At 52.5% G+C, this 21,029-nt stretch overlaps 1 protein-coding gene across 1 annotated transcript in view; it reads right to left on the bottom strand.

Moving 5' to 3' along the window:
• Positions 1-20,305, bottom strand: part of LOC138807589 (guanine nucleotide-binding protein G(I)/G(S)/G(O) subunit gamma-7) — a 101,435-nt gene extending 81,130 nt beyond the window's left edge. The window contains exon 1 of the mRNA XM_069993366.1: positions 20,222-20,305. The gene's annotated coding sequence lies outside the window, so the exon portion shown is untranslated. The remainder of the gene's footprint in view (positions 1-20,221) is intronic.
• Positions 20,306-21,029: the final 724 nt, after the last annotated feature.

Raw genomic sequence — 21,029 nt, 5'->3', positions numbered from 1 at the left:
CACATACCTCCCAGATGCCTTTTAAAAAACGAGACAGGGTGGGGGCGAGGGCCTGCAGATAAACAACATCCTTAGTTAACTCTCGTAACAGACTTGCGGGCTCTGTACCAACTACTACAAGGGGCAGTTTCTCTATGTGATGAACAATCTAGTTATAAGAATGCTATATTGTTATATATACCATGATGCTTTGCTTAAAACAGAACTTCTCCAACGCCTCCCCCTCTGGCTAGGACTAGAATAGACAGAAATCCAGATTGTACACACGGGGGACTGGAAATGTTGTAACACATGGAGAACGCCACAGCTGACAATCTGCATCCTACTTTCCAAATGTGTCTTCTGGGGTGCCAGCCACTCCTTGCAGTCGGGGTTCTGGCAAAAGAGCCAAAGCAGATCATGTGTTTGTTCCGAGGGAGAAAGACAGACAGACACACGGGTTCCCTGTCCCTGTCTTCTCCCCCACCCCAGCACTAATGCAAAGCTCTCTGCATCAGAAGAGACCTAACTTAATCCCTGAACTATTTGACAAAAAAAAAATTGGTTTTAAAAAATTATGAAGACTCCATGATGAGAACTTGTTTTGTTTTTAGTATCATATCAGTTGTGGGCTTGAACTCAGGGCTTTTTCCCTCAAGGCTAGTGCTCTATCACTTGAGCCACAGCGCCACTTCTGGTTTTCTGGTGGTTCATTGGAGATAAGAGTCTCATGGACTTTCCTGCCCCAGCTGGCTTCAAGCACCATCCTCAGATCTCAGCCTCCTGAGTAGCTAGGATGACAGGTATGAGCCTCCTGCCCCTGAGGAGAACAATTCTTTTGCCAATTGTTTTTTGACAATTCCATTGTCATCCATGGAAAAGCTACAACCACAAAGACCAGGAAATGCCCTGAATGACAACCTGCAATGCCAGCTTCAAGGAAGGCAGGGATTGAGAAGATTGTGGTGATCTTTGAGGCCAACCTGGGCAAAGCATTAACGAGATCTGATCATGGCAAACAAGCTGGTGTCTATCTGTGGTCTCAGCTGTGTGGGAGGTGCAAATAGGAGGACTGAGGTCCAGGCTAGCCAGCATGTAAGTTCAAGGGTGTGAGTTCAAGACCCCAGTGCCTCTGAGAAAAAGAAAAAGAGAAAGTGAGGCTAGCCGAACGTCCGTAGCTCACACCTGTAATCCTAGCTACTCAGGAGGCTAAGATCTGAGGATCACAGTTCAAAGCCAGCCCGGGCATAAAAGTCCGTGAGACTCTTATCTCCAATAAACCACTAGAAAACTGGAAGTGGTGCTGTGGCTCAAATGGTAGAGCCCTATCCTTGAGTTGAAGAGCGCCCAGGCCCAGAGTTCAAGCCCCATGACCGACAAAAAAAAAAAAAAAAAAAAAAAAAGGTGAGGCTACTGGGAGGAAAAGAAGCCAGAAGCTTTCAGAGCAACTGGGTTGTTTAACGACTAGAAAACAGATTACAAAGTCCCCGCTGTGGACAGCGCTGAGGGACAGCTCTGACCTCTATGGCTCAGCAGGGAGACTTGCCTCAGGATACAAGCACAGCACTGGAAAGATGCACGCCTGCCGTGACATTCTTACCAGGGTGGGAGTGGGGGTAACGGCCTCCAGGGGACCAAGGGTACATGCTGGGGCTGTCGGGATCAGGGGTAGATTGGAGGGGGGGGCAGGGCCACTGATACTCAGCCCCCACCCCCAGGGCCCACAGACAGGGAGACCCTGGGTTAATTATGTGACAAAACCGATTTTCACTTGGATGTCACAGAATATGACCTTATTTGGAAATAAATCACAGCCTTCAGTAGTTCAAGTGAGAGCACCGAAGACAGGGTCTGAAAGCTGCTGGTGGCCTGTGTCCTCGAGATGAGCTGGGTCTGAACAGACACCTGGAGGGGGGGGTAAGGGGGGGGTAAGGGGGGGGTTGGCCAAGGGAAGGCAGAGGCAGAAACAGAAGAGATGGGGGCCCAAAGCATAAACTTCAACTTCCGCCGCACGAGAAGCTAGATTTGGCACAGAAAAGAGGCAGTCCTGGCCCCTCCAGACCACGCCTAGCCCTGCCCTAACCTGGATCTCAGACTCGTGGGCTTCAGGATTGTTTCTTGGGGATTTGGTGTTTGTATGGGCAGTGCTGAGGACAGACCCCTCCCCCCCCCCCGCCCTCCCCCCCACCGGGCCTCACCCAGGTTGGGTAAATCCTCACCACTGAGGCAGGACTGAGAGACGAAACCCCTGCCATTCTGAGGCTCTCCCTGCATTTACAATCGTTTATGGTGGCTGTTGTTTATATGTAATATATTCCCTGTCCCCACCCCCCACAAGGCTCCAGTGTGGAAAGGCTGGTCGCTAGCAGGTGGCACTTCTGAGAGGGGACTGGATGGCCCCTGGAACCCCAATAGGGTCATCCAGAGAGGATGTGGGGCCTGGCTGGAGGAAGTAAATCACTGAGGGTGACCTTTGAGAGGTGTGTCCTCTGTGTGTGTGTGTGTGTGTGTGTGTGTGTGTGTGTGTATGAGAGAGAGAGAGAGAGAGAGAGAGAGAGAGAGAGAGAGAGAGAGAGAGAGAGAGAGAGAATGTGTGAGAGAGTGTCCTGGGGCTTGAACTCTGGGCCTAGGTGCTATCCCGGAGCTTCTGTGTGCAAGGTTAGCACTCTACTACTTGAACCATTGCATTCCTTCTAGCTTTCATGTTGGTGGTTATGGGGCTAGAACTCAGGGCCTGGGCGTTGTCCCTGAGCTCTTTTTGCTCAAGGCTAGTGCTCTACCACTTTGAGCTCTACCACTTTGGAAATGAGAGTCACATGGACTTTCCTGCCCAGGCTGGCTTCAAACCACGGTCCTCAGATCTCAGCCTCCTGAGTAGCCAGGATACCGGACGGGAGCCACCCACACCTGGCCGAAGGTTTATCTTAACCCCAGCCCCTTCTTCTAACCTCCACTTCTCTCTGCTTCTTGGCAGGCAAGAGCTGAGCACCTTCACTCCACCAGCCCCTCCTGCCACAATGCTTGGTCTTACACTGACAATCTAAAAGTAACCAAGCTGGGATTACAGGCATGTGTCACCAACCACACCCAGTTAGTTCTCACAATGATGCAATAGTGACTAGCACAGACCCAGGGAATAAACATCCCCCCAAATATCCAGACTGCAACCCCAACAGGAGGTCCAACTATAGCTACAGGGAGACCCCCCCCACACACACACTAATAGGCCCCTAGAGACCCCAGGACAGCCATTCCTGTGTCACTTCCCCTAGAAAGAATGGAGTATAGCCAGGCACCTGGGGCTCACGCCTGTAATCCTAGCTACTCAGGAGGCTGGATCTGAGGATGTGGTTCAAAGCTAGCTGAGGCAGGAAAGTCCATGAGACTCTTATCTCCAGTCAGAAAACTACTCAAAACAAAACAAAACAAAACAAGGGAGCTGGGAATGTGGCTTAGTGGTAGAATCCTTGCCTAGCATGCATGAAGCCCTGGGTTCCATTCCTCAGTACCACATAAACAGAAAAAGCTGGAAGTGGCACTGTGGCTCAAGTGGTAGAGTGCTAGCCTTGAGCAAAAGCAGCTTAGGGACAGTGCCCAGGCTCTGAGTTCAAGCCCTAGAACTAACACCAAAGAGGAAGCAGGAGGAGGAAGAAGAAAAGGAGGAGAGGGAGGGGGAGGGGAGGGGGAGGAGGAGGAGGAGGAGGAGAATGAAGTCTGGTTTTCATGTGGGCAGTGGGAGGGAGACCCAGCAAGACACAAACTCAGATCTCTGCCTGATTTCAGCTTGGGGAGCCTCCTTCCTGGCCTGACTCACACCCAGGTTTGAAGGGACTTGAGTAACGATCTATCACAGGACACAAATCTGTGTCACTACCGCAGAGGAAAAGCGGCCACTTAATTACACTGCCGAGTGCTCTGCAGAGAAACCTTCCCAGAGAACAGAGCGGAGGGCGAAGGCCCTGGGGAGAGGAGCAAGCACTCCCCAGCGGGTGGACGGCGCTGGGGCTCTGATCCCAGCTACAGTCTATCAACATGGCAGCAGAGCCCTACAAAGCTCCACACTGATTTTTTTTTAAAGCAGTACTGGAGGGCTGGGAAGGTGGCTCAGTGGTAGAGCGCTTGCCTGGTATGCATGAGGCCCTGGGTTCAATTCCTCAGCACCACATAAGCAAAAAGAAAAAAAGCCGGAAGTGGCGCTGTGGCTCAAGTGCTAGCGCACTAGCCTTGAGCTGAAGAGCTGAGAGACAGGGCCCAGGCCCAGAGTTCAGGCCCCATGACTGGACCCCCCCGCCCCCCCCCCAAAAAAAGCAGTACTGGAATTTGAACCCAGGGCCTCACAGTTGCTAGGTAGATGATCTGCTCTGCCTCTGAAGCCACAGCCTTCTCCTGCTTCTGCTTTATTATTCAGGGAGGGGCTTACGATTTTGCCCAAGCTGAAACCAAGAGGTGGGTGGCTCATGTTTATAATCCTAGCTCTTCGGGAAGCTGAAATCTGAGGATCACGGTTTGAAGCCAGCCTGGGCAGAAAAAGTCCCGTGAGACTCTTATCTCCAGGGAACCACCAAAAAGCTAGAAGTGGAGCTGTCTGGCTCAAGTGGTAGAGAGCTAGCCTCAAATGAAAAGTAAAGCCAAGGGACAGCACCTGAGCCTTGAGTTCAAGCCTCAGGACTAGCAAAAACAAAAACCCACCATTGTAGCGTGTGGAGGGCAGCGTGTAAGTCTGTGGCAGGGCTCCACGGAGGCCGCGTGTCCTGCAGCCTCAGCTCGCGGCCCCTTCCTCTCTCTTCGCAGCAGCCCATGCTCTCAGTCCTTTGGCCTCTGGCCTCCTGCCTCCTCTCACAAAGACCTTGTGGTGGCGTTGGGGGTCCCCAAGATGACCACATCCAGAATGCTGAGCTTGATTCCAGCTGCTGGGTCCCCTCTGCCACGGATGTGGAGGGCGAATAGCCACAGGCCCCTAGGGTGCAGCAGGACACATTTCTAGGCACCCTGGGGCCCACCACAGCCGCTTCCTGTTCTCATTGTCTCAGGCTTTTCTCTGAATGCAGACCCCCTACACACACACACACACACACACACACACACACACACACACACACACACACACACACACACACACACACACACACACACACACACACACACACACACACACACGATGCCCTGCCCGATGCCCTGCCCTATCCTCTGCAGCGGGCTCACCTACCCTCGAGGTAGGGGCATCCATGACATGACATGAAGAACAAAAGGAAGATAGGGCCCCACCCCTCCCCCACCCCTGGGGAGGTGGGTGTCTTCTGCAGTTGTCACCTGAGCACAAAGCTAAAGGGTGATGAGGAGAGGAGGTGGGTAGAGAGTGGGGGGGGAGTAGGGGGTGTGGCTCATCAAAGTCAATAGTAAGAAGAAAAACAGAAAGAACCCCAGAGGCAGGAGAAGAAGCTGACTGCCACAGGAACTCGGGCTGGACGGGCTCAGCTTGATAAAGAAGCTACAAATGGACAAAAATCCCAGCGGGCATAAAGGCGCACGCCGAGCATGCTCAGTGGGTTATGCAAAGTGCACAGCGGCCCTGCTGTGACCCTCGTGGGGTGGATCTGAGAGATGGAAATGGACGGGACACAGAAGCCTGGGTACCGATGTCCACGGCAGCCCCCGTGTCCCAGGATGGCTGGGTGGATTTGCACAATGGGGGTCTCTTCACACAATGGAATATTTATTAGACCAGAAAATCTGAATGTAGATGAACACCAAGGACATTGTGCAGATAAAAGCAGCTGACATAAAAGGCCACACAGCAGGATGTGACCCCCCCAAGGATGAGAAATGTCCAGAAAAAAGTGGACCTGTACAGAGAGATGGTGGTGTTGGCTGCACAGCGGGTAGAAGGCTGGATGCCGCTGGGCTGGGCACTGGCAATTAGTTACATGGCTTCTGTTCCATGTAATCTGCCACAATCAAACACAAACAAGCCAGGGCCAGTGCCTCACACCTGTAGTCTCAGCCATACAGTAGTCTGAGATCTGGAGGATCAAGGTTCCAAAGCCAGCTCAGGAAGGAAAGGCCTCAAGATTCATCTCTAATTAACCAGCGAAGCCAGATTAGAGGTATGGCACAAGTGGTAGTTTGCCCAGAGGGAGGTAGGGCCTTAGTGGAGGTGCTTAGATCATTGAGGACTGACCCCAGTGGGACCACCCTGTGGGGCCCAGTGTCTCTCTGTCACACTCTCTGCTCATGCCCAGACCCTGAATTCAAGCCCCAGCACACACCCCCCCCAGAAACCTACAACCCTACCAGCCCAGAGCAGAGAACAGTCCACAAAGACCTCAGCCAGGGCTCAAGACAGTCAAGGTCACAAGACATCAAAAGTTGAAGAATGTGGCCTAGCCTGAAGAAGCCCAAGGAGAGATGGCCACTAAATGTCACGTGGGATTCTGGGCAGAAAAAGGGTTTTTAGGGGGAAATGATTGAGATCTGAATAGGATGTGGAAATATACCAAGTTAGCCAGGCACTAGTGTCTCACAGTTGTAATCCTAGCTACTCAGGAGGCTGAGATCTGAGGATTGTGGCTCAAAGCCAGCCCAGACAGGAAAGACTCTTAACTCCAATTAACCACCAGAAAACAGAAAGTGGAGCTGAGACTCAAAGTGGTAGACAAGTAGCTTTGAGAAAAGACAGGCCCTGAGTTCAAGTCCCATGATGTACATACATACATACACACATACATATATACATAAAGTACCCGGTTAAGGGCAGATGTAGTAGCTCATGCTTGTAATACCATCCACGAGGGAGACTGAGATCGGGAGGATTGAGACTCAAGGCTAGCTTGAGGATTAAAAATTCACAAGACCCCATCTCAACTAATGAAAGTTGGCATAGGGGTATACTCCTGTCATCCAAGTTCTGAAGGAGAAGCAACGTCCCAGGCTGCCACTGGGGAAAACCACTAGACTCCATCAGAAAATTAAGGGAAGAAAAAAAAAAAAGAATGGGGACGCGGCTCAAGAGGTTGGGGGTTTGGCTAAAGTGATAGGGACACAGTTCAGGTGGTAGAATATCAAACTCTCGGCCTGAATTCAAATCCCAGAGAAGGGGGGTGTGGAGAAAGGAGGAAAGGGGAGAGGGAAGGTAGGGGTGAGAGAGAGAGAGAGAGACAGAGAGACGGAGACAGAGAGACAGACAGACAGACAGAGAGAATATGGAAACAGACGGAAGGAGAAAAACAAGGCTAATTTCTTGCCAGGACAAAGGCACACAGGGCTTTATGGGCAGGATCTGAGAGTGCAGGAAAGCAATCTGCGAGGCATGTGGGAGCTCTCTGGTGGCTCTGGAAATGTAAAACCACTCCAAACTAAAAAGATGGGTTTGTTTTTTGTTTTTTTTTTTCAGAAAGCGTTGTGCACCAGGACTCAGACTGCTGTTTCCTTGAGAGGCAGCCAGTGTCCGGCAGCCCTGTGGGACACTGCGCCTCGTGCCAGGCACTGGGCAACTTTGATCCAGGAAGTGATGGATGCCACTTGTGGTTTTCCATCATCCTGCGACCTGTGTCACAGCCAGGATGATGGGGAGGGATGGGGGACGGTGCCACAGAGGCAGAGCCAGGGCTGGAAGGACCAGTGTTGACAATCCACGGCTCCTGCTCCTGCACATCTGCATCCCAAATCTACACACACCATCTGTGGAGTAGAAGCACATGTGCTTGGGTTTTCTTTACTCTGAATGAGAGCATCTGAGAGAGAGGGAGAGGGCGAGGGAGCCCGCATGCGCGCACGTGAGAGACAGACAGACAGACAGAGACAGAAACAGTAAGATGGAGAGAGACAGAGAAAACAGACAGAGAAAAACAAAAAGACAGAGACAAAGATGAAAACAGGAAGAAAAAGAGAGAGAAGCCAGATTATTATTTGTCCAGTAATAAGACCTGAACTCAAGCTGGGCACTGGTGGCTCACGCCTGCCATCCTAGCTACTCAGGAGGCTGAGCTCTGAGGATCACGGTTCAAAGACAGCCCGGACAGGAAAGTCCATGAGACTCTTATCTCCAATAAACCACTAGAAAACCGGAAGTGGCACTGTGGATAAAGTGGTAGAGTGCTCGCCTTGAGCTGAAGAGCACATGGACAGCACCCAAGCCCAGAGTTCAAGCCCCATGACCAACCAAAAAAAAAAAAAAAAAAAGACTTGAACTCAGGGCCTAGGCGCTGACCCTAACCATTTTCACTCAAGGTTAGTGCTCTACCACTTGAGCATAGCTCCATTTCCCTCTTTTGGGGAGTTAATGGGAGATAGTCTCACAGACACTCCTGTCTAGGCTGGCTTTGAACCCTGATCCTCACATCTCAGCCCCCTGAGTAACTAAGATTACAGATGTGAGCCACCAGGTGCCCAGCTCAGATTATTTTCTAAAACAAATAAATAAATAGCCAATCAGGGCTGTAGGTTCAGAAGTGATGACCTAACATAACAAGACCTGGATTCCATCCCCAGTACCACAACAAGAAAAAAATCATTAAATATGTACAACTATTATGATCCAATTTTTTTAAAAAAGCAAACAACTGATCACAAAACTCCAAGGGCTTCATTTCTTCCCATCTCCCCTGCAACTTGATCTTTGAAAATTCAAGTGAAAAACAATGATGTATTTTTACAAGTAGCAATTTGCAAAAATAATCCTAATAATAATTAAATTAAAAATTCAGAAAAAGCACTCCTCTGATGAAAGGCCTAATGGTGTCTCAAGTTCCCAGCTCACCAACGACAAACAGAAAACATTTGTGCCTGCTGACAGCCATCAGGCTCTTAGAATTTTACTCAGACACTGTGCCTGGCAAGTGGGGACCCTTCAAATACCATCTGAATAAACCCATGCCCAGCCGAGCACTGGTGGCTCACTCCTGTAATCCTAGCTATTCAGGAGGCTGAGATCTGAGGATTGCAGTTCAAAGCCAGTCAGGGCAGGAAAGTCAGGGAGACTCTTATTTCCAATAAACCACCAGGAAAGCGGAAGTGGTGCTCACCTTGAGCTGAAGAGCTGAGGGACAGTGCTCAGGCCCAGAGTTCAAGCCCCAGGACCAACCAAAAATAAGAATAAAAAAGAATTAGAGATGCTTACATGAAACAAGAAAAGCTAAAGGATCAAATTCTAAAATCAAGTCCAGCCTTCCTACTAATAAGTCAGTAAATCCCCAGGTCCCCATCTGGTCATTGGTAAAACAAAGATTGGACAAGAGAGACCCATGGACTTTCCCTGCAAGGCACCCTATCTTCCAGGTCTGCAGCTTCGTGGGACATACTAGGTCTGTGCGGCACCCAGCGGACCATCCTTGTCTGCACAAGATGGGCTGAGTGTCACCCAAATGCAGCCTCTAAGGCCCAGAGAGGAAGGAGGATCGAGGAGGATGGATAAGCAGCTTACTCGCAATTTGTCCTATATCAAATGTTCAAATGGTAAGGTTACATCTCCAGAGCGAAGAGCAATGTACCACTAGAATGAGTTTCCACCCACTTGTTATTCTCTCTGGAATCAGGCTGGGAGAATATTTAAAATTAGGTAGGAACCCAGGGTGGTAATCCCAGCACTCAGAAAGTGAAGACAGGATTGTTAAATTTCAGGCCTAAACAACATAGTGAAACCTTTCCTCAAAAACAAAAAAAAGGGCCAGGCACCAGTGTAATCCTAGCTACTCAGGAGGCTGAGATCTAAGGATCACGGTTCAAAGCCAGCCAAGGCAGGAAAGTCCGTGAGACTCTTATCTCCAATAAACCACTAGAAAACCAGAAGTGGTGCTGTGGCTCAAGCGGTAGAACGCTCACCTTGAGCTGAAGAGCTCAAAGACAGCACCCAGGCCCAGAGTTCAAGCCCACGACCAACCAAAAAAAAAAAAAAAAAAGGCACCTAATATATGAAATCATAACCCCTTTGTACAAATCCTTAAAAGTAACAATAACAAAGATAAAATAAATAATATATGCGCACATATATATGTATATATATATATGGGCTGGGAATGTGACTTCGTAGTAGAGTGCTTGCCTAGCATGCATGAAGACCTGGGTTCAGTTCCTCCGTACCACATAAACAGAAAAAGCTGGAAATGGCGCTAGAGTGGTGGTAGAGTGCTAGCCTTGAGTAAAAGAAGCTCAGGGACAGTCTCTAGACCCTGAGTTCAAGCCCCAGGACCAGCCCCCCCCCCAAAAAAAAAGTTTTTTAAAGGCTGGCAATGTGGCTCATGCCTATAATTCCAGTTATAAGGAGGCAGAGATTGGGAAGGTTGTGATTTGAGGCCATCCTAGGCAAAAAGTTTGTGAGATCTCCTATGCCCCATTTCAGCTAATAGCTGGGCACAGTGGTGGAACACACCTACCCTTCAGTGCTGTGGGCAACAGAAATAGGAGGATCAGGGTTCCGGCTGATGTGGTAATAAATGCAAGACTCTATTTGAAAAACTAACTGAAGTCAAAAGGACTGAAGGCTTGGCTCTGGTTGTAGAGTATCTGTCCAGCAAATGCAAAGCCCTGAGTTCAAATCCCAGAATCACCATAAGACCGAATGAGCAAGCAGACAAAACCCAAAGGAAATGAGAAAGAATAGGTATAATGTTTTCACTGTGCTCCCTTGAGTAGTGCTGTTTCTTAGGGTGAAGGGCTTGGAAGAATCTGTCACCAGGCCTGGGGTATAGCTCAGTGGCAGAGCCCTGAACTTACTGCATGCCTAGAGTCCCACTCTGAAATAGACCATGGTCAGCTCCCCCAAGGTCACACAAGGTCACTGTACTGAGCTTATGTCACAAAATACACTGGGGAGGGTAGATGGGTAGGTGGAACACAGGATCCTTTTTTTTATGTGTGTGTGCTGGTCCTAGGGCTTGAACTCATGGCTCAAGGCTAGCACTCTACCACTTGAGCCACAGCGTCATTTCCAGCTTTTGTAGTAGTTAATTGGAGATAAGCACCTCAGACTTTCCTGCCCAGGCTAGCTTTGAACCTCCATCCTCAGATCTCAGTCTTTTTATTTTTTTAAGATTTCTTTTTATTATCTGTTGTTGTTGTTGTTGTTGATTGAACCCAGGGCCTCATGCATGCTAGGCAAGCACCTACCACTAAGCCACCTTCCCAGCCCTAGATCTCAGTCTTCTTCAGCTAGGATTACAGATGCGAGGCTCAGCCTCAGTTCCTCTTCCTCCCTTTTGACTTTTGTGAATTATGCTGCTGTTTAAGGGGTTTTGTTCTGGGGGGTGGGGCGATCACTGAGCAGCATCTGAGGTAATCTTTGCGGGGTGATTTTGCCTCTGCTAGCACCCCATGTTACAAAGGGGCTCTGAGCTTCCACACGGGCTCTGCCACTCCAACCCAGTGATCCCCTGCACATGACCAGAATTCCTTGGGTCAGCCCAGGAGGACCGCAGCTTCTGCACCTTCACCATCCATCACCACTGCAGGAGTCCTGCCAAACACCGCCCCAGCCCTGCTGCTACCAGAGTTCCCAGGGTGTCCTTGGCTGGAACCCCCTTCGCCAGCTCCCCCGGCTGCGCCCCGGCACTTGCCCTGGCTTCCTGGACACCTCTGTTGCTGTCTCCTTTGTGTGAAATGTTCCTTCCTTCCTTCCTCTCTTCAACAAAGGCCTGTTGTGTGCCTATTTTAAGCCTCAGAACTTGTGCCAGGGCCTGGGAGCGCCACGTGAATGGGGTGCTTGTGAGATGCCTTGGGGGAGTAGGGCTGGAAGCCAGGGGCCATTCCAGTGGTCAAAGGTTTGCTGGGCCCGGCTGCTCATCTGGCTCTTGGATCTGGGGCCTCAGGCAGGCCTGGGCATCTCATCAAGTGCCAGGCATAGTGGTGCACACCTGTAATCCCAGCGCTTGGGAAGCTGAGGCAGGAGGATGGAGAGCCTGGATTACACAGGGAGACCCTATCTCCAAAAGAGAACGAGAGGGGAGAGTGGGGGGAAGCATCAGGCCAAACCATTTGTAATAAAAGAGCTTATGATTCTGTGATTGCTTTAAAATAGTCGGATACATTTGGGTTTTTAAAAATAGACTGTTTTTTTAGAGGAGTTTTAGGTTCCCAGTAAAATTAAGCAGAAGTCTTCCCACACACTCCCTGCCCCTCCTCACTGCCAGGTTCTGCCACTACAAGTCCCTGTCAGAGGGGACCATTGTTACATCATTGTCACCTGGGTGGGGGCCAGAGGTGACACTAAGGCTCATTCTATAGGTTTGGACAAATATACAACAACATGAATCCACCATTATAGGGCTGAACAAAACCACTGCACAGCCCTAAAAGTCCTGTGACCCAAGCCAGGCAATCGTAGCTTGTTCCTGTAATCCCAGCTACTCAGGAGGCTGAGGATCACAGTTCAAAATCAGCCTGGATAGGAAAGTGTATGAGACATAATCTTATCTCCAATTAACTACCAAAAAGCCAGAAGCGGAGCTGTTGCTCATGTGGTGAATCACTAGCCTTGAGCAAAAAAGCTGGGGACAGCACCCAGGCCCTGAGTTCAAGCACTAGGCCTGGTACCAAAAAAAGAAGAAGAAAAAAGAAAGGAACAATCTGGGCTGATCCATAGATGATGGATATGTGGATAGGCGGATGGAAGGATAGATAGGTAGAAAGTTATAATGGATGGTGGATGGAAGGATGTGTGGATGGATAGATGAATGGCTGGATAGGTAGATGGATGTGTGTGGATGGATGGAAGGATATGTGGATTGATGGATGGATAGACAGATGATGGATGAATGGATAGATGGATCAATGTGTAGATGGAGAGATGGATGATGGATGGATGGATGGATGGATAGATGATGGATGGGTGATGGATAGATGGATGGATGAATGGATATGTAGATGGATAGATGATGGATGGTTGTGTGGATAGATGGATAGATGATGGATGGAATGGATGAATGTGTGGATGGTTGGATGGATGATGGCTGATGGGTGATGAGTAGATGAATGAATGTGTGGATGGATTGATGGGTGATGGGTAGATGGATGAAATGTGTGGATGGATGGATGGTGGATGATATGCAAATGGATGGATAGGTGGATGAATGGATGGACACCACAGCATGGTCCATCCACATGCTAGAATACTAGTCACCTATGAACAGGATGAGCTCTGACCCATGCCACAGTGTGGAGGGACCCGAAGGCACCATGCTCAGTAAGAAAAGTAGACACTAAAGGCCCCCACAATGTATGGCCCGAGAACAGGAAGATGCAGAGGCAGGAAGTGGACTTGTGGGGGCCAGGGCCTGGGGAGGAGATGGGGTGAAGGCTCAGGGGAAAGGGATCTAACAGGGTAATATCAAGTTGTAAAAATCAGTTTATAAGCCAGGTCCAGTGGCTCACACCTATAATCCCAGCTATTCAAGGGGGCAGAGATAAGGAAGACAGTGATTTGAGCTAGCGTGAATAAAAAGGTCCCAAGACCCCATACAACCGGTGAGCTGGACATATTAGTGCATGCCTGACATCCCAGGTACTCCAGACACCATACGTGGGAGAACTGAGGCCTGAAGTCAACCCCAGCAACAATGCAAGACCCTACCTCAAAGACAACTAAAGCAAAACAGGGCTGGAGATGTGGCTCAAGTAGTAGAACACCTCTCTTGAAAGTGAGAAGCCCTGAATTCTAACCCCACTACTGCCTCCCCCGCAAAATCCATTTATGGAAACGGCTGCATAAGCTTATCAAAACCCCCTAAATTATATGCATAAAACAGCTGAATTTTAAGATATGCAAATTATGCCTCCATCCATTTAAAATTCAAAAGCTGTGTAAGACTTCTCCCTTTGCAGAAATCTCGAGAAGAACCTACAATGGCATCCAGAAGCTCTGAGGAGCTCTCACCTACCAGTGGTGTGATGAGACATGAGGGGTCCCCCAGAAACCCAGGGAGAATGGGGCCCATCCCCACAGGAAAAGGGGAGCAAACACACGGAGGCTGGTGTGTGCCCACAGCTCACCCCAAACCTTAGAACTTCCCATTTAGACATCACACTTGCTTTTTTCCCCCAGCTCTTAGGGGACAGGGGCAGTGGATGGACACTGGGGTTTGAACTCAGGGACTTATGAAGAATTGACTGTGACAAACCTCCCCTTGAAGGAAAAGCCAGCTCAGGCATTCACCCACGCTGGGCTGCCTCCAGGACACAAGGCAGAAACTCTGTTTCCATCAACCCTGACCGGTGCCATGATGGCCACAGCAATGGTCTTCTCTAGAAAATTCCAAACTCAGAGACCAAGCACAGCCCTTTTGAAAGAAATTACAAACCCACCCAAGGTACTGGCGGCTCACCCCTGTCATCCTAGTTACTGAGAGGGCTGAGATCTGAGGGTCCAAGTGAGAAGCTAGCCCAGGCAGGAAAGTCCAGACTGGAGAGGTGGCTCAAGTGGTAGAGCTCCAGTCAAGCAAGCAACCTGAGCACACTCGAGGCCCTGAGTTCAAGCCCCAGGGCTAGCACAAAAAGACAAAACAAAATGAATTACAAGCCAGGTGCAGTAGGATCCATCTGTAATCCCAGCACTTGGGAGACTGAGGTAGGAGGATTCAAGGGCAGCTTGGCTACATTAGAAACAAAACAAAATAAAATAAATATAGTATTTACAACGGTTGGGACGTCGAAGAATGAAGTTTAACTACCATGCACACAGCTTGGGGTTCGATTTCTAACACAAAAGGAATAAAGGAAGGGAGGGAGAGTTATAAAGGTTTTTTGAGGCAGGGCGCCTGGTGTCTCATGCCTGTAATCCTAGCTACTCAGAAGGCTGAGATCAGAGGATCACAGTTCAAAGCAGGAAAGTCTGTGAGACTCTTATCTCCAATAAACCACTAGAAAACCTAAAGTGGTGCTATGGCTCAAGCACTGGCCTTGAGCTGAAGAGTGCAGGGACAGCGCCCAAGCCCAGAGTTCAAGCCCCACAACCAACAAAAAAGAAGAAGTTAAAAATTTAAATTTAATAAACACTTTTGCTTGTTAAGTGTGTGTGTGTGTGTGTGTGTGTGTGTGTGTGTGTGTGTGTGTGCGCGTGCGCGCGTGCCAGCAATGGGTCCTAAGCTCAGGGCCTAGACACGATCCCTTAGTTTTTTTGCCCAGGGCTGGTACTCTACCACTTGAGCCACAGCTCCACTTCCAGCTTTTTGCTGGTTTTTTGGAGATGAGTCTCACAGAGCTTCCTGCCTGGGATGGCTTCCACCTGTGATCCTCAGCTCTTGGCCAGCTGAGTAGCTAGGATGATAGGCATGAGCCACCAGCTCCCCTGAAATCAACACCTTTTGGGGGTTCTATTTTTGCTGTATTGGGATGAAAACCCAGGTCCTAAGGAAGTGCTGGCCACTGAGTCACAACTCAGGCCAGTAAATACCATTTAAAAGACCATCTGCTTCCAGCTGCAAATGAGAAAATCTGCTACAACACCTTGAATAGAAACTCAACTTTTTAAAATGTTACTATGCAGTGTACAAAAAAAAGAAAATCCATTCAGTAAGCACCAAGCCAGTGAGGTATATGAGTGAAGATAATTCCTGTGTACTTTTCATTCAAACAACAGGGTCCCACGCTTGACGAAGCATGAAACTCGGACAGAAAATAAGAGCATTACTCAACAGATATCCCCCTGAATGCTGTTCCCTACAAGACCAAGAATCACCCCAGGACCTCAAATGTCCTCCCACCACCCACCCCCAAGCTCCACTGAAAACCAAAGACAGAAATTGTCCCCATGGCCATTTTTCCATGCCTGCTGCTGGTCAGTCAAGTCACAAAGGAAAAACAAATCACTCTGTGGAGAATTCTCTAGAAGCAGTGTGATTCCTTTCTCCTCTCCAGGTGAGATTTTTTTTTTTCTTTTTGTACTGGTCCTGGGGTTTGAACTCAGGGCCTGGGTGCTTTTTGGGCTCAAGGCTAGTTCTCTACCATTTGAGCCACACCTCCATTTCCAGCTTTTTGGTGGTTCATTGGACATTAAGAGTCTTATGGACTTTCCTGCCTAAGCTGCTCTGAACTACAATCCTCAAGTATCAGCTTCCTGAGTAGCTGGGATTACAGGTGGGTCCAACTAGCACACAGGTGTGAGCTTGCAATGATTTCTTACAGGGTTGGCTCTAAATCGGAATAATCAAGCACCCTTCTCTCAAATAGACATGTTGTTTCTTCACCATTGGATGTGGGATCCAGACATATTCTTCCTATTTAGTGTTCCCTTCACTTTCACTCATATATTTATTTTCTATGTGCAGTGCCTGGTGAGTGCTAGGCAAATGCTCTTTTATTTCTTCTTCTTCTTCTTCTTCTTCTTTTTTTTTTGTCAGTTCTGGGGCTTAAACTCTGGACCTGGGCTCTGTCCCTGAGCCTGTCTGTGCTTAGAGGTAGCGCTCTATCACTTGAGCCACAGCACCACTTCCAGCCTTTTCTATTTATGTGGCACTGAGGAATCAAACCCAAGGCTTCATCCATCTCAAGCACTCTTCCACTAAGCCACATTCCCAGCCCTAATTTATTTTTGTTGGCCGTGGGGCTTGAACTCAGGGCCTGGGCACTGTCCCTGAGCTTTTCTGCTCAAGGCTAGCCTTTTATCACCTTGAGTCACAACTAACTCCACTTCTGGTTTTCTGGTGGTTAACTAGAGATAAGACTTGCACAGATTTTCCTGCCCGGGCTGGCTTTGAACCTTGATCCTCAGATCTCAGCCTCTTGGGTAGCCAAGATTGTTAGTGTGAGTCACCAGCACCTGGCCTCTCTTTTTTTAACAATATGAAAATGTTTGCTTGCTTGCCTGTCTGCCTTCATTCCTTCTCCCTCTCTCCTTTCCTTTTGTCCCTTATTTGCAAATTCATTTTTGAAACTCCTGGGGTTCTTCTTCCATGTACCAATATGGTAGTGCAGGCCTTGAGCTGCAATTCTTTTCTCTCTTCTATGACAACCCTGTCATCCCCCCCATCTCCTCCCAGCCCCCCAAGAAAATCCTTAATTTAGAACACTGTGTTCAAAGCTTCAAACATGCTGTCAGCCTAGGGGAGTTGGCCCTGGCACATGGGGGGGGGCGCATGGGGAGGGGGCGCATGCGCAGGGGTGTCCCCACCAGGTATACCATTGTCTTTCTCACGCCCTCTAGATGGGGGAGGAGGGAGGAGCACAGAAGTGAGACCAGCTAAAGGCAAACTCTGAACACAGGTCCATCCATCTCCCAGCGCTGGGACACAGTCTTGCAGGTCCCTGGCTACACCAGGACACACGCACGGACGCATGGACACACGCATGCGCATGGCACAAGACCAGTTTGTGAACTTGGCCTTGGCGGTTTGACACCTAGCAACACCATCACAGCCTCTCAGCAAGTCACCAGCCAATCTCCAGCTGTCCCCCTTCACCCCAGGGGAAGAAATGCCACCCACATCCTTTGGCATCATCCCCCCCAAACTCCCAAGGTCATCCCTAAAAGATTCAAGCCCTGCCATGAGCCTCTCTGCACCCCAGCATGACTCCATGGGCCCCTCCATCCTAGAAAGAGACCTTGGGGTGTTGATGCGCCCTTCTTCCAGGGAGCTTCACCCCATCTCAGTCTGAACCCCAGGTGATTAGTGCTCCCTCCTCTCCAGGGCCTGGAGAGATTAGTCTCCAAATCTTTAGGGGAAAACCCATCCCAGCCCCTCCCAATTCTCCTAAGTGGCCACCTCCATCCAGTAGGGCACCTGGCCTAGGCCATCTCAGCCTCTGCCCCCACCCACCTCCTCCCAGGGACCCCAGACAGGGACCAGCCCTCCCTCCTGATGAGGCCCCCCCCCCACTCCTCCAGATCAAGCCTGGCCCTCACCCCCACGTAGAACCTCTCTGTTCCTCAAGCTCTGTCCTAACTTCGCTGGACCTTTCCAGCAAACCCTATCCAGGAGCCCTCCCATTCCTCTCTAACTGGGACTCAAGTATATTCCTCACCCCCTGCCTGGCTCCCCCCAACTTCTAACGGCTTCTGCTGCGCAAACCCCACTTCAGACTCCAGCCCCAATTCTCCCCAGCCAATCTGCACCCCAACTCCTGCCTCCCCTTGTTCACCTGAACCTCAACTCCAGCTCCTCCTCTGGACCCCAATTCCAGACCCTTGGCTAACCCGGACCCCAACTCCAGCCTCAGCCCGCCTCACAAACCCGGACGCCAACTCTAGCCTCAGCCCCCGACTCCAGCCCCCCTCACTAACCAGAACCCCGACTCCAGCCTCCGGCCCCCGACTCCGGCCCCCCTCACTAAACCCAGACCCCAACTCCAGCCCCTGGGACCCTGACTCCGGCCCCCCTCACTAACCCGAACCCCGACTCCGGCCCCCCTCACTAACCCGGACCCCGACTCCGGCCCCCCGAACCCCGACTCCAGCCCCCCTCACTAACCCAGACCCCAACTCCAGCCCCTGGGACCCCGACTCCGGCCCCCCTCACTAACCCGGACCCCGACTCCAGCCCCCCTCACTAACCCGGACCCCGACTCCGGCCCCCCCCGAACCCCAACTCCAGCCCCCCTCACTAACCCAGCCCCCGACTCCGGCCCCCCGAACCCCGACTCCGGCCCCCCTCACTAACCCGGCCCCCGACTCCGGCCCCCCGAACCCCGACTCCGGCCCCCCTCACTAACCCGGCCCCCGACTCCGGCCCCCCTCACTAACCCGGACCCCGACTCCAGCCCCCCTCACTAACCCGGATCCCGACTCCAGCCCCCCTCACTAACCCGGACCCCGACTCCAGCCCCCCCTCACTAACCCAGACCCCGACTCCAGCCCCCCTCACTAACCCGAACCCCGACTCCAGCCCCCCGAACCCCAACTTCAGCCCCTCACTAACCCGAACCCCGACTCCAGCCCCCCAAACCCCAACTTCAGCCCCTCACTAACCCGAACCCCGACTCCAGCCCCCCAAACCCCAACTTCAGCCCCTCACTAACCCGGACCCTGACTCCGGCCCCCCTCACTAACCCGGACCCCGACTCCAGCCCCCGGAACCCCGACTCCAGCCCCCCGGACCCCGACTCCGGCCCCCCTCACTAACCCGGACCCCGACTCTGGCCCCCCGGACCCCGACTCCGACCCCCCTCACTAACCCGGACCCCGACTCCAGCCCCCCGGACCCCGACTCCAGCCCCCCGGACCCCGACTCCAGCCCCCCGGACCCCGACTCCGGCCCCCCCGGACCCCGACTCCAGCCCCCCAGACCCCGACTCCAGCCCCCCTCACTAACCCAGACCCCGACTCCAGCCCCCCTCACTAACCCGGACCCCGACTCCAGCCCCCCTCATTAGCCCGGACCCCGACTCCGGCCCCCCTCACTAACCCGGGCCCCAACTCCAGCCCCCGGGACCCCGACTCCAGCCCCCCCGGACCCCGACTCCAGCCCCCCTCACTAACCCGGACCCCGACTCCAGCCCCCCTCACTAACCCGGACCCCGACTCCGGCCCCCCGAACCCCGACTCCGGCCCCCCGGACCCCGACTCCAGCCCCCCGGACCCCGACTCCGGCCCCCCTCACTAACCCGGACCCCGACTCCAGCCCCCCTCACTAACCCAGACCCCGACTCCAGCCCCCCTCACTAACCCGGACCCCGACTCCAGCCCCCCTCACTAACCCGGACCCCGACTCCAGCCCCCCTCATTAGCCCGGACCCCGACTCCGGCCCCCCTCACTAACCCGGGCCCCAACTCCAGCCCCCGGGACCCCGACTCCAGCCCCCCCGGACCCCGACTCCAGCCCCCCTCACTAACCCGGACCCCGACTCCAGCCCCCCCTCACTAACCCGGACCCCGACTCCGGCCCCCCGGACCCCGACTCCGGCCCCCCGGACCCCGACTCCAGCCCCCCGGACCCCGACTCCGGCCCCCCTCACTAACCCGGACCCCGACTCCAGCCCCCCTCACTAACCCGGACCCCGACTCCAGCCCCCCGGACCCCGACTCCGGCCCCCCGGACCCCGACTCCGGCCCCCCTCACTAACCCGGACCCCGACTCCAGCCCCCCTCACTAACCCGGACCCCGACTCCAGCCCCCCTCACTAACCCGGACCCCGACTCCGGCCCCCCGGACCCCGACTCCGGCCCCCCGGACCCCGACTGCAACTCGCTCTCCTCAGCCAGCTTCGACCCCACCAACCGCACTCCTTCCCGAGAGAACCCCGCGCCCCAACTCCAGCCCCAGCCTCCGTCCGCCGGCGCCGAGCCCCAGGCCGGCGGAGCCCCCGACGGCGCGGGCGACCTTACCTGCGCTCGGCCGCGGCCGCCTCAGTCCCGCCGCGCAGCCGAACCCGCCGCCCCGGCCCGCCGGCGCTCTCCCCTCCGCAGGGCGGAGCCTGCTGCCGGGGGCGGAACCCAAGGGTCCCGCAATAACCAATCACAAGCCACGACTTCAGAGGCCGGAGCCGGGGGCGGGGCGCGGAGCCGGCAGCGGGGTAGGCTGCGCGGAGGAGAGAGGGGCGGGGCTTCGGGCCCGGCCAGAGTCGAGGGGAGAGCTGTGAGTGACAGCGCAGCTGGCCACCCGCGAGCGGGAAAAGCGCGGGTGGGCGGGATATGCTAATATTGGCGTTCCGTGGTGGACTTCGCGGTGGGCCGGGTGAGGCTTTCCGGAGGTGATTGCGTGACGTCGAGGAGGCGCTAGTCAGCCTCGAGTTCGAATCCCAGGCGGGGACACAGCTTCCAATTCCTGACTCCTAGCTCTGAGCGTTTTCTTGAGTGGAGAGAATGTCAATAACAAATGATTTCATGAGTGCTGCTTAGGCTCCCCCTCGTGGAACCTCTGGGAATAAGGCCTGGATATGAAATTATTATAATTATATTAACTCAGTTTAAAAAGTGGTAATGGGGTTTGAACTTGATCCTGGCCCTAGCTAGGCGAGCATTCCACCACTCCTCGGCTCTTGCTTGCTTTATTTTCCAAGTTGGGTGTCACCTTCTCATCCAGAGCCAGCCTGGACTGTCTTCCTCCCTGTACCTCCTAGCTGGGATGAAAGGCACACATCACCATGTCCACCTTATTGATTGAAATGGGATCTCACTATTTCCCTCCCCACCC

The sequence above is a fragment of the Dipodomys merriami genome, unplaced genomic scaffold (genome assembly GCF_024711535.1).
Source record: "Dipodomys merriami isolate MVZ:Mamm:240054 unplaced genomic scaffold, mDipMer1.0.p SCAF_421, whole genome shotgun sequence".
In the NCBI taxonomy this organism is placed as follows: Eukaryota; Metazoa; Chordata; class Mammalia; order Rodentia; family Heteromyidae; genus Dipodomys; species Dipodomys merriami.
This window is presented reverse-complemented; position numbering and strand designations above follow the sequence as displayed.